Genomic DNA, 15,216 nt, shown 5'->3' on the forward strand with positions numbered 1-15,216 from the left:
GTTTTATTGTTTTTGGTGGTGATGGATTGCTTTTGTTCTGTTCTGTTTTTGCATTTAATTTTGTATGATTACACAGAAATATAATTCAGAAGGATTTACATTCTGAGAAGTAATCCTTAAGCGGTAGCCTGGCATGAACTTTTTTTTAATCCATGCAAGTTAAAGGCAGAATCAACATGCCACTCACTTCTCTCTGAGCAATTTTTTTTTTAACCTTTCAAATGCTAAATTCCCATCAGAGAAATTTGACCAAGGCTATATTGTGGCTGGAACACCATTCTCTTCTCTCTGGGACATCTTCTGTTCTTCCTTGATGTTCTCTCTCTCTGGGGACTGTATTTTTTTGCCTGTCCCCAATTTACACAGCAGGCTGCTACAGAAAGGAATGAATTACTTTAGCTGGATATCTAAATTGCTTGGTTACCAGAGTGTTTTGAAAATGGCTGAGGGCAGCATTAAATCAGGACCAAGACCATATGTTGTCCCTTCTTTGTCTATGTAAATGCAAGAATTCGGGGGGGGGGGGTGTTTCCTGTCTTTTTTTAATTAAATTTCATTTATTACATGTATTAATTTCACAACTAAAACATTTTTCTAATGATACATGTTTAATGAGACATTGCCAAACAGCTCACTTGTTTTATATTTATTACCTAATTTTCAATTTCTCTTTGGAGCTATGCCATGACAACTCTAAATAATCTAAGTTTTCTATACCTGAATCTTATTTCTAGGGGGTAATAAAAACTAATGGATTTTGATGCACTGTGTAATGTTGATTTCTGGGATAGACATTTGCCTAGGTGTGTACTTGAAGTAGTTCTCAGTACTATTTCACAGGTCATAAAGAGGGCTGAGAAAATATCTACACAGACCCCTTATTCATTCATTCATCATCATTGGCAATCTTAAATCTCGAGAGACTATGGTATCGTGCTCTGGAAAGAGGTCCTAAAGCAGAATCTGTTGTGGCTGAAAAGGCCAATTCAAGAGTGGCGGTCCCTTCCACACTGAGGGCAGATACAATCTGTCCCCTGTCCACCCCCCCCCCAGATTTTGCTGGTTCTGGGACTGCCTCTTTGCCTCAGCCTGCCGCACAAGTGTCTCTTCGAATTGGAGAAGGCCATGCTGTGTCATCCTGGACATATGTTGTTTCAACTCCTCCCTTAGGACAGTTTTTTTCCCCTTCTGCCATCACTCTGTTGAACACCTAATTCTCACAGTGCTGTCTGTATTACTATTATCCTTGTCACCTTTACTCTTACCTTCTCCTATTGGTATCTCATGATTATATTACCTTGCTGTTTAAATGTACACTGAGAGCTACTGTATTGTGCCAGAGAGAAATTCCTTGTGTGACCAATCACACTTGGCCAATATTCTATTCTATTCTATTCTATTCTATTCTATTCTATTCTATTCTATTCTATTCTATTCTATTCTATTCTATTCTATTCTATTCTATTCTATTCTATTCTATTCTATTTTTGCTAACTATTACTGTTTCACAGCCTCAGCTGCATTAAGATCTCTACATGGTCAGAAAACAGAAAATCAAGAAACGATGAACAAACCCAAAACAGTGGGGCCAGACAACACTTTTGACAGACAGAAAGAATATTTTCAGCTCTTCAATGAGAAGAGGTTAGAGTGCGAAAAGAGTTTCCAAGCGCTTTCAAGCATTTTGTGTCATAGGAAATGCTTTCTCTTCTATTTTTGTACCTAAAACAAGAAACTGGTTTATTGCTGGAAGGAAATGGTGACTGATTTCTTCTCTTCAAGACCAGTTTACCCCACAGGACCTCTTGAAAAGGGCCCTATGTCAAACTGTGTCCTTTATTGTTATGTTGTGTATGGGGGAGGGGGTGAGAAGGAGCAACGTTACAGTGGTTCTCAATTTATGAGGATAACTGAGCCTGGGATTACAGTCATAAATTATGCCCAGACATTAAATGAATGCTGCAGGTATTAACTGAACCCATTGTCCACTATGCTGGTACTTACCTTTAAAGCCCTACATGGCCTAGGCCCAGGATATTTGCAGGACCGTCTGCTGCCGGGGATGACTTCCCATCGTCCAGTGCGCTCACACAGAGAGGGCCTCCTCAGGGTGCCGTCGGCTAGACAATGTCGGCTGGCGACCCCCAGGGGGAGGGCCTTCTCTGTGGGAGCACCAGCCCTGTGGAACCAACTCCCCCTTGAGCTCCGGATGGCCCCGGATCTCCGGTCCTTTCGCCGTGACCTCAAAACTTTCCTTTTTCATCAGGCTGACCTGGATTGATGATGGGGTTTTAAAATGTTTTAATTTTTAATTGTTTAGTTAATTTATTTTGGGGCTGTTTATTTAATCTCTTTTAACTTTTGTATTGTTGTTTTTTATGGTTGTTAGCCGCCTTGAGTCCTTCGGGAGATAGGGTGGCATATAAGTCCCAAAAATAAATAAATAAATAAATAAACAAATAAATTGGGGGGGACCAGAAGTTAGCGCTCATTTCCAACAAGAAATGTCATAAATCACAGCGATGTGACCTCAGGATGCTGCAAACAAACTGTTTGCCGAGTGCACAAAATTTGATCACCTGACCATTGGGAGAGAAGGCTGGCTTCTGAAGCTTCAGATCCAGGTCATAAGTACCTCTTTTTCAGGTCCTTTTCTAAAAGACTGGTTGCAAGTTGAGAATTGCTCATATTTCATTGCCCTCCTCTCAGCCACTAAGGATAATACCTGTTTCTATAAATACTGTAGCTTCATATAAGAAAACATGATTTTTTTAAAAAAAAATGCTTGTTTGTGATGTAGTTTCCATTTTGGTGGGTGAGATTTTTCACAAAGGCATGAACAATTAAAAAAAATAAAAGAGCCACGGAGGAATGATAAAGCTGTAATCACTTTACTTTTTTGTCCCTATCTCAAAATCATACAAACTGGATCCTTATAACAACAGGACTGGGCCAGAAACTTACCACTTTTCCTTTAAACAAATTTTGGGCTAGTGAAAAACAATTATTACTGTCATTGTTGGTGGAACTGCATTTACAGTTTTATGGATCCATTCAGAAATGTCTTCAGTTTGTTTCTATTACCTCGTCATTTCAAGGATGATTGTAAGATAAGTTCTAGATATCTGGGGAAAAATGACTTAATCAATATTTATGTTGTTAATCCAGCAGTGGCATCTAGAGTTTGGTCATCAAACTGGTTTCTGTTCAGGTGGTCTGAATCCTTTGTCTTTTACTAACAATTACTGTTGAGAAGAAGAGAATTCAGAATAATCAAGAAATACAAAATCAGATAAAATAAAATTCCCAGATATAACAACCTCTTTTTTTCTTTTTTGGAAATGTCCTACCATTATTTGTTATACTTTTTCCCTAGTATGTTGAAGCCCTTCACTACATAAATTAAATTTTTAAACATGTTTCCTCATGCAACCTCCATTATTATACATTGGAGCTTTAATTTAATTAGAAACTATTGTATTCTACTACACTTGTGTAATAATCATAATATAGAGCAGAAAAGTGTTCATTATGTCTTCAAACTAACAACCTGTTGGCTTAGGTAAGTGAGCTGTTAAGTTTAGAAACTCAATATTTTAGCTTTGTGACACATTAACTAGTCATTAACATACACACAGCATGCTGCTAAAACTACAGAACCAATGGCAGTAATTGTGGAAAATAAAGGGGTCTCACATTCACAGATAATGTGAAGCGTGACATAAAGGCTCACTGAAATGTCTTACAAGGCATTGGAATATCTTCTGATTTATTGAGAGGATGATTTTCTTAAAATCTCCTTCCTGTAATATTTCCAGCATAATTTCTCTGTTCTTTATTATAAAGTGAGCTGCTAGTCTCTGAATAAACCAGGGTAAGAACTTGGAAAATGCTGGCACATAATTTGTTAATATTGTTGATCTTCCAATATGATCTTATTAACCCATGTACTTGAAAAATGCAGTGAAAATCTTGGAAATTTTGGGAATATATGGGCAAAACTTTTGCGATTCAGGCATACAGAAGAAAACTTACAATGGTTGCTAATATCATGTCATAAAACTGAAGAGCTTAAATGATTTAGTGGTTAAGATACTGGATTAGGAGTAGGAAAGCCAGGTCCCAGTCCATGACACTGTTTGGATCACAAGGGCCACCCAACTTATCTCACTGGAATATATGTATGCTCCCATAAGCTCCTGTAGGAAATATGGGATCTAAATCTAAACAATGAATAAATACATGGAACAAAAAGAAGCTGGTTGATAGAACAGGTAAAATGAGTTGGTCATATTAAGAATGCTAATTGAGCGCTAGCCCATCCATCCCACTTTTTTTTTTTTACAAGGATCAACTGAGTCCTCAGCACCTAGCTCTCATTGGCTGATTTTGAAAAAGCTAAACAGGTTTGGACGAGATTAAGGATCGGATGAGAGATTCACGGGTATGAAACAGATCAGGAAGTCAAAAAGGCACATCTGAAGAAGGCAACAATAATGCATCTCCATGCTTATGCCAAGAAAACAGCATGGATGCACTGTATCCACTTAGCCTTCAGGCTTCAAGTTCAACTCAAAGAATTAACCCAGTTTATATCAGGAATATTCAACAGAAGATTGACTCAAGAACTTCCCCTCCCATCAACACCAGCAAATATGACCAGTGGCTATGAATGGCCAATATCTGAAAGCCATGGGTTGTACTTTGAGTTGGATCAAAATTCATTCCTTACTTGTGGCTTGGCCACCACAGGACTTTTAAATTAGTCTCTTTCAAAGTATTTATCTCTGATCTGTGCTTCTTACAAACAAATAAACCAGAGATGAAAGATTTAAAACACCTGTGTCACATCTAGCAATTGTTTCTCATTCTGCAAACACTTCCAGTTGCTTTTTGTATAGGAAAAAAAAAACAGTAGTCAGGGAAAGTTATCCCTGCGTCATTTGATTCTCAGTAAATCTTTCAGTTTTATTTTTAACACTGTAATAATTTTAATCCTAATAAGATAAAATAAGAATCTGTGTTCGTTTTAATGATTCCTGGGATAATAATTGCATTGAATCACCATTTTTATTCAGTATTGATTTGCTGTCAAAGGTTCCATTCTTTTTATAATTATTTTACTGCATCTACAGAATACACCATCCTGTTCACCATCATCATCATTCCAACCCCAAGCTGAAGCAATTACAATGATTCTTTCCACATTATTTCAAATCTCTCCTAATGTGTCTGTCAGCCACCTTTTCACAAAGCTATTTTTCTGTCTTTGTTTCATGACATCAAGTAATATTAGTGTTTAGTGAATGTAATTATGTCATTTTCATTCTTCAGTCCTTTAGACATAAGGACTTGTGTAAAAGCTTTGGTTATCTAGAATTTTAAGTATAATATTAAAAACACAGTTATTGCTAATTTTAATAGACAAGCTTTATTAATAAGCACATACAATTGCAAGATGTCAAGAAAAGTTCAACTGTATTAATTTTCTCCTTGGCAGCGCACAAAATTAGAAACATAATTAATCCTTTGTTTCTCTCCCAGCCCAACTCCTTTTAAACTCAGATGTACCTCTGGTAGAAACATTTTTGTTTAAAATCTATTACCAATATCACCACCTACTGGGAAACAACCACTGGCAAAGTGGTTCATATATTATGAACAAAGATAGCATTATAGCAGGGGTCTTTAAACTTGGCCCTTTTATGACTTGTGGACTTCAACTCCCAGAATTCCTCAACCAGCATGCCTGGCTGAGGAATTCTGGGAGTTGAAGTCCACAAGTCATAAGAGGGCCAAGTTTGAAGACCCCTGCATTATAGCTTAAAATTATGGAGGGCCACCAAACACTAAGATTTTTATCTAAAATTGGGCTTCCTTTCCATGCTGATGAATTGTGATTGAATTTACTGGAATTTCAAATCACAGATACGAGATTACAGATTTCCTCTTAAATATTGGACACCTTTAGAATATCATGCTTGAAAAATTGCAGTAGGACCTTACCATGCTATTTTCTATCTAAGGAAATACTGGAAGTCAGAAAAGGTTGCAAATTCCAAGAACATTATGATGTCTATACTAGCATTTATCAGTAACAAAGAGACAAGAAAAAATTGAAGAGCTTTTCCCAGAAGATAGAATATAGTATTGAGACCAAATATATTATTAAACTAGACTTTTATATGGAACATTCTAGTTATCTGATATCCGATATCATTATTGCAAATATGATTCAAGCTAGCTGATTCCAGTAGAACATGACGGGAGCTACATTATACATTATATATTTTGTATATTATATACTGTATCAGATATGCAGTATATATCGGACTTTCTGTCCGCATGTTGTACTGATGTGACTATTTGTAGAGTGCTCTAGGCTAGTTTATCACTATTTTATCATATGACATTATTAATTATAAACCAAATCCAATTACGATTTACATTTTTTTCCAGCAGTAGATGGGAACATACTATCTTATATTTCTATGAGGTTTTTATGCTACTGAATAGCTAAAAAAATGCACATATCTCTTTCTGTCACCTAGGCACATAGGATGGACTGATTGGCTGCAGAACATTTCATTCAGCAACTGTCAGTCAAGTTCCTTTCTCTATAGTTTTTATTCAAAATGTTCCAAGAAGATTATTTAAAAATCAGGCTCCCTTACGTGATGCTCATATTCAAATCACAACTTTAAGACATTCAGCTCTTTTTCCTCCTCCTCAGACTTAACCATATGTTCATATCATCTTTTCTGACCCCTCCCTGCAAACAGCTTGTAAAAGGTATGAGCAGAACATCGTGGAAAATCCTCCTAGTATCTGTGGAGAAAAAGAGAACATTACCAGTCTAGAAGGTTTAGAAAAATTAGTGATAAATTAATTGCATCAGATTGTACAGGTTTATTTTTTAATATATTCTTCAGACTTACAGGGATGTACATGCATGCTGAAATCTACAGATGTTAAAATGTTCATTGCAGTTTATAACTAAAAATATGCAAAATGGTGTTTATTAAAATAGCACACCAAATGAAAATATTAAGGAAAAAATAGAGGCATACATTCAGTCTGTTCATTGTATATGGATCAGGAAAATGCTTGAAAAGTGCAGAAACATAGACTTTTTGCATCTGGTGGAATATTATATACTGTACTAAAGAATAATAATACCGTCTTTCAGAGAAAAAAAATGTTACACAAGTAGCACATAATGCATCGGTCAAGGAAGAAGGTTATCTTCCCAATAAACTGTGGCTACAACTTAGTCTGGAAAGCCAATGTTCAGAGATGTTATATTTTGTAATCTTTGGTAAGAACTTAGTTTTTAAACAGTTGTTCAAAGTTTTTTTTTTAAAATGATTAACTTGGAGCAGGAGACCTTTTTGCATTGGTTCAGTACACCTTCTCTTTGTTGGACAATTTGAAGGCTCTATACAGTCTTTTTCAAATCCCTGCTTTTAAAAAAAAGGTCAGGGGACTACTTAAAAAAATACCACACTGAAACTTTTGAAACTATCCAGTGGGTTAATGCCTTCTCAAAGGTCTACATTCCCTGCTATTTTCATCCCATTTTGCCAAGAAATGAAATCTATGCTACAAGAATGTTTGCAGTACAGGGATTAAAAAACAGAACATCAATTGAATTGCCTTCAGGTTGGTGATGCATGCTATCATCAGGAAAACACGCAGTGTTGTGTGCTAAGGGGAATATATTTGAAGGGGAGGGGGGAGGAGGCTGGGACATTTAGCCAGCTGAATATACCTTGTGCTCCTGTAAGTAAACACGTTCATCAGCCTTTTCCAAGAAAGAAAATAGATATCAAGAAGATAAGACAATTTCATGTTCTTGTCACATCAAATTCCTTAAGGAAGTCTCCTTCCCTATGTGATCCTCTTTAATTCACCCAAAATCATTTGTAAAGAAGGCAATATTAATCCTGTGGTTCATTTTCTAGTCACAAATTAAAATGTGAACCACCATTATTTTGAAAAGTCATGTATGATCCTTCTGTATGAAGGGGTAAAGCTAAATACTATTGATTTGGTGTTTGGGCACTAATGGATTACTGGAATAGCTTTTTTTCACTGTTAATGGCTTTTTGAACCATAGCACTACAAATAAGGGCATCATCCCATTCCATGTAGCTTTCATTATCAGGAAGAGGAGTTGCTCCCAACAATACTGTATTTAGAATGGGTCTTCCCACTGTAAGTCAAATACTGGCCACTCATGCAGCATAGCCAGTTTGGTCTACTGCTTAAGGAAGAAGGTTAGAAAGCAAGAGATCATGAGTTTGAGTTTTGCCTTAGCCATGAAAGCCAACTAGGTGATCTTGGGCCAGTCACTCTCTTTCAGCCAAACTCAACTCACAGGGTTGTGGTAGTGGGGAAAATAAAAAGAGGAAGTGTTTGTGTTGAATATGTTCACCGTTTCGAGATTACTTGTAAAAATAGTAAAGGCAGGACATAAACAAATAAAATAATAGCAAATAAAAATCAAATCAAATCAAATAAATAAAGCCTGTTCTCCCTTATTATACATACACGACTCCTAGATGTCTAAACTAGCAGATCATACTCAAGTTCTCATACCCACATGAATTCAGATGTTATTTGTTAATTATCAGCTGTTATGTGACATTACTCCCTTTCAGATCTTGTTTTCAGTGAAATGTATATATTGTGTATGGAGGATTTTCTGTCCTTTTGCCTCAGAAGTGGAAAACTCATCCAAGAAACTCGCCATCTCCTGTGTTAACAAGAGAAGAAGGAGAAAGAAAATCATAATCTTATTAAAACTAACAAGTAACAGTGAGTTGTGGGTTTCTTTTTACCAAAAGCAAAGAGTGCCAGAAGATTGGTAACCATGATTTCACACAGAGCTATAGAGATTAAAGATGAGCCTACATATACATTTCATTATACATAACTGATTGAAGAGATACAAATGGGTTACAAAGGAATCTGTGGTCTCTGTGCCCTGAAAGTAAACACTTTGTAGTGCAAGGTGTTTAGCTTTTGAAAGGTATTGTGGGAAGAATTCAGAGAAAGAAATATTTTGTGGAATGTTAAAAAGGCAGAATATATTTCCCCAAAGGAATAATGGAGAAGATCTTTAAAAAAGCAAAAAATTCTACACACACACACACACACACACACACACACACACACAGCCAGACAACTCAGCAGAAACCAGGTTTTAGAAATGCAGATGTAATAATACATTCAGGAAGGTTGGAGACTTTCAGCTAGAAATTCAAGAAATTAGGAAGACAAAGACCCTTAAAATCCACATACTCCACCCAAATTCTAAGGACAGGAAACATAATAGGATTAACCCACCACCATCAGAATACCAGAAAGGCACACTCAGACTCAGGTCAAAGTACATCACACAGAAAATACAAAGCCTCAAACAGGAACAGGAAACAACCTCAAGATCCCCAGACGGTATAAAAACCCACTCCCTGCTACAAGTGGTCACTCTTTTTTTTCCCAGAGCCATCTTTCTGTCTGGGTCTCCTCTTCAATAAACTACAACCTTCTTTCTAAAACAGCCACCATGTTGTTTATTCCTGGCTTGGACTGGACCCTGATGAAGATTTTTTCCTTCAACAGTATGAAGTTTTATGTTCTGATTATTCTTATAGCAGTTTCAACCTGGGTCCTATCACAAATGAAAGGAATTATAAATATACTGATTATTAAAAATGTTGGAATTTATGGAATATTTATTAATTTATCAAATTTCTAGTCTGACTGACTCAGTGATTCATCACAGTTTCACACACACACACACACAAAGTAAATACACACACACACACACACATCCCAGCTATTACTGAGACAGTAAATTAACCCATCCTTTGACTTGAAGTGGCCTAAACTGAGACCAAACTAAGGTCTGGGGGAAAAAAAACACACCCAGATTCTAAAGGCTTGTTTAAAGGCAGATAGGATAGGGGCAACAAAACAGAAGATTCATTTCCTGGCACCTTTTAGATGGCATCTAATCAAAAGAAGCAAGCAGATTCCGTCAAATGGTATAGGATGGTCAGATCTTGCTGGAGATAGCCAGTTCCTCAGATAACTAGGTCATAGAAACAATAGAAATAATAACCAGCAGCTTGACTGTTACTTAGGAACTTACAGGTAACTAATGCATCTCGTGGGTATAAAAACTTTCCCATGAAACTTTGGGAAGGTGGCTCTTGAAGGTTGCTTCAAAACTTTGATGCAAGTTTTTTTTAAAAAATACATGGAGACTTTCCAGAGACAGAGTATACAGTATTTTTAGGATAAATCCAAAAACGGTACAAAAGAGAAAAATGCCTTGGGATATCCCTATCAGATTTTTTACACAAGAGAATAAGAGTTGCTATTTTAAAATAAGTAAACCGAGACACCTTTCTTTATAGAGAGAAGGCAAACATAACTATTTAAAGACATCCCTGCAAGAATGCTAAGAAAAAAGAATTTGTACTAAGAGCTAAACAAATCAGATACAGATGGAAAATTCAATTTGCACTGGAAGTCTTTTTTAGAAACAAAAAAAACATAATCATGACAATGACTTCAGAGGCTTCTTCTCTACATGAAAAATTAATTGTTTAAAACTCTTCAAATAAGGAACTTCTTGGCATTAGAAAGGATATTGGAGATGAAGGAAAAAAGAAAATTAGGAATAGTAGCAGTATTAAATTAGCATTCAAAACAGAAAGAAAGGCATTTATCTCACTGGACATAAAATGGTTTAATTAATCTAATAAAAGAAAGACTTTTTTAAATAAACTCAAAAAACAATGTTGATATTGTTTGCTTACAAGAAATGCATATAGAAACAGGCCACATTAATGTGTTTTTTTTAAAGGATCAGAAAATTTCGCAGCCTGAAAGACAAAGAAAAAATAGAATAACAGACCTTTTCAGAGAATTTTCTAGGCAGATACTGGAGTAATCAAAAGATTAAACAGGAAGAATTTAAATTCAAAATCAAGAATCAGAAGGCAAATTGTTAACATTGGCGTCCATTTATCATCCAAATAAAAATAATGACTAATTTTACGGGGGGGAAAATATTTCAAATTCTTAACAAAAATCATGGAAGGTGAAATATTTATTCTTGGAGAAATGAATGGAGTGTTAAACCTGAATTTGGAGGAACTATTTCAAGGAAAATAAGGAGGAAATATTTCCCCAAAAGTCTTTCAGTATATGGAAATAAACGGAAGAGAACGGGAGAATGTGTAACTAGAAAATTTTCCTGCAATATTTTTTCTTTATGCTTTTTTTAATTGGTACTAGTTGTTTCTTTTTATGTTATTCAGCCATTGTTATCCAACGTACACCATTCTTTCCTTTATATTTTGTTATTCTAATAATGAAGCCAAAATAAAGGTAAAATGTACCATATTCTGACCTGACTCAAAGCTGCAGATATAATTTGTGAATCAATGTCCATTTAGTGATATAATTTATGAATCAAAGGCCATTCACTGATATCGTTTGTGAATCAAAAGCTATTCATTCCAAATCCCCAAGGTTATATGTCATGAAGCAGTATTTATGAAATGAATACAGGGATGATTATTAATAATTAAAACCACTGCAGCCAGATATATTGGTCTTTATATTATATAGACAAGCAAATGCAGAAACTGCTCAGACTCCATTATGGAAATAACAATTCCTTCTTGCTAAAAAAAGAAAGAAAGAAAGAATAACAATAATTATTATTCCTGGCCTCCCTATTGATCATATTCTTATGCATGATGCCCTATGACAAAGGGTGCATCCCAGTTCAAAAGCTTACTGGCCTGATGGGACAATTCCAGGTACAAAAGTATTGCAAATCATTGTAGTGTGTCTCAGATGGACACCTTGTCAAACTTGTTGCAACCTGCTACAGGGTAGATAGAAGAAGCTGTGCAAATTCACAATGCCTTCATGGTAACACAGAAACTGTTTTAAATGCCAGAGTGCATTACTAGTCCAATTTGCTATGCTTTTCTTTCACACTAAGCTTCCTATGAGAGCTCACATTTCCATCTAAGGTTATAAAAAATCTGTTTCAAAAACATTGAACTGGATTGCAGTTTCATTGGAGTCTTTTCGATTTGTCTGCTTAGTACTGTACCTTTCCCCATAATGGCTACAAGTGCTTAATTGGTTAGAGGTGATGTTGCTTAGCAACCATTTTATTATTCTATTTCCTTTTTTAAAAAAAACAACAACCCAATATGTTAGTATTTGACCTCAAACATGCATGCACACATGCACTGACACAATAAAAGAACTAAAACTGAATACTAAAATAAATAAATACTATTTGCTAGTATACTGTACAGATTATTTACTATGAGCTGCCCAACTCAACCAAGTGAGTCTGAGCAACTTACAATTCTGATAAAATAATTTTAAAAATTAAAAAAAAATCATTAAAAGAATAAAAACATCCGCAAAATAAGTAAGTGTATAAACCACAGCCATGGTGGTTAATCAGCTAATAAAGTAAAGGTAAAGGTTCCCCTGCACATGCGTGCTAGTCGTTTCCAATTCTAGGGGCCGGTGCTCATCTCCATTTCAAAGCTGAAGAGCCAGCGCTTGTCCAAGGACGTCTCTATGGTCATGTGGCCGGCATGACTAGATGCCAAAAGTGCACAGAACGCTGTTACCTTCCCACCGTGGTGGTCCCTATTTTTCTACTTGCATTTTTACGTGCTTTCGAACTGCTAGGTTGGCAGAAGCTGTGACGAGTAACAGGTGCTCACTCTGTTATGCGGCACTCGGGATTTGACTCGCCAAACTACCGACCTTCCGATCGACAAGCTCAGCATCCTAACCCACTGAGCCACCACATCCCTAATCAGCTAATAGTAAGGCCAAGTAACAAGGCACTTAACACATTCCGAGCCTCAGGCCTGGGTGCATAGCCAAGTTTTTAAAACTTTACAAAAAGCCAACAGGATGGGGACGTTCTAATCTCCATGAGAAGAATATTCCATAAGGCAAGGACTGCAGCAGTAAAAAGGGCATCTTCTAGTTAGCTTCCTTCTTCTGGGAGAAGCATGTGGCTGTTTGTTCCTCTTTTTTAAACTGCCAGAGGGGGTGTGTTCTGTGGAGGTGTGCTCTGATTGGGTAGGGGACCAAGTGTGTTCTGATTGGGTGGGAGTGTGTTTTGAATGGTGGGTGTGTTCTGATTGGGTGGGGGGGGGTGTTCTGAGTGGATGGGCTGGTCTCAGCTGCCAGCTCCAGACCTGAGCTGGTGAGTTGTGCTGCTTTTGTTCGGCTTCGTGTTTGTGGTGGTGCCATGTTTTTATAGTGGGTGTCAGTTTGCTTATTGTGTGATTTGGAGGGGTTTAAAGTGGCTGATGTTGCAGCTGTAGTTGGGTTTCTGTTTTGTGGTTGTGTGTCTTTATCATTGTGGGTTCGGATTTGCTTTTTGAATGGTTGTGTGGTGGTGATGTCATGTGATGTTATCATGAGTTTGGGTCTGGTATCATTCTTGGTGGTTGGGCCTCGTCTGTCAATCAAGGCGGGTTTCCAAATGGCTGGTAGACGAGAGGTATCATCTCGTTTATTCATGCTGTGGGGGCGTTTTTCTATCTCAATGGCTTCTCTGATTATTCTGTTGTTAAACTGTTCAATTTTGGCGATAGTTTTGGTTTTTTTAAAATCAATTTCATGTCCCGTGGCTTCAAAGTGTTGGACCAGGGATGAAGTTTGTTCTCCCTTTCTGAGTGAGTTTTTGTGCTCTTCAATGCGTGCACTTATTCTTCTGTTGGTCTGTCTGATGTATGTGGTGGGGCAGGTGGTGCATGGGATTTCGTATACTCCTTGGTTTTCTAACCCAATTATGTCCTTGGGGTTTCTTAGGATGGTGGATATTTTTCTGTCTGTGTAGAATGCTGTTTTGATGTTGTGTTTTTGGAGGACCTTGCTGATTCTGTCTGTGGTCCCTTTTAAGTATGGGAGGAGGGCTTTGCCATTTTCTTGTTCTCTGTCTTGGGTTTTTGTGGGTGTCTCTCTTCGGATTAAGTTGGTAATCGTGTTTCTTTGGAATCCATTGGCTGTTAGTACATTAGTGAGAGTGTGTAGTTCGGTTTTTAGGTGTTGTTCGTCAGCTAGGTGTTTTGTTCTGGAGATGAGTGTCTTGGCTACAGAGTTGATCTGTGCTGGGTGGTGGTGTGAGAGTGCGTTCAGATAGCATGAATAAACGAGATGATACCTCTCGTCTACCAGCCATTTGGAAACCCGCCTTGATTGACAGACGAGGCCCAACCACCAAGAATGATACCAGACCCAAACTCATGATAACATCACATGACATCACCACCACACAACCATTCAAAAAGCAAATCCGAACCCACAACGATAAAGACACACAACCACAAAACAGAAACCCAACTACAGCTGCAACATCAGCCACTTTAAACCCCTCCAAATCACACAATAAGCAAACTGACACCCACTATAAAAACATGGCACCACCACAAACACGAAGCCGAACAAAAGCAGCACAACTCACCAGCTCAGGTCTGGAGCTGGCAGCTGAGACCAGCCCATCCACTCAGAACACCCCCCCACCCAATCAGAACACACCCACCATTCAAAACACACTCCCACCCAATCAGAACACACTTGGTCCCCTACCCAATCAGAGCACACCTCCACAGAACACACCCCCTCTGGCAGTTTAAAAAAGAGGAACAAACAGCCACATGCTTCTCCCAGAAGAAGGAAGCTAAAGCCTGATGATGACGGATGGGATTCCGTCGAAACGTCGCGCCTACACCTTTAGTTCTAAGCGGGGAAAAACCCGAAAAACCAAGGATCCATATATATATATATATATATATATATATATATATATATATATATATATATATATATATATATATATATATATATATATATATATATATATATATATATATATATATTCGTAGATTCTCGCGGGTGTCTGTATGTGTAGATCTAGAGTCTCGGGTTTCTTCCCACGTTCCTTTCATCTTCAGAAAGTTGTGGCGATTTCGATTTCGTCGAAACGTCGCCACAACTTTCTGAAGATGAAAGGAACGCGGGAAGAAACCCGAGACTCTAGATCTATATATATATATATATATATATATATATATATATATATATATATATATATATATATATATGTGTGTGTGTGTGTGTGTGTGTGTGTGTGTGTGTGTGTGT

This window comes from Vipera ursinii (genome assembly GCF_947247035.1).
Source record: "Vipera ursinii genome assembly, chromosome: 1".
Lineage (NCBI taxonomy): Eukaryota > Metazoa > Chordata > Lepidosauria > Squamata > Viperidae > Vipera > Vipera ursinii.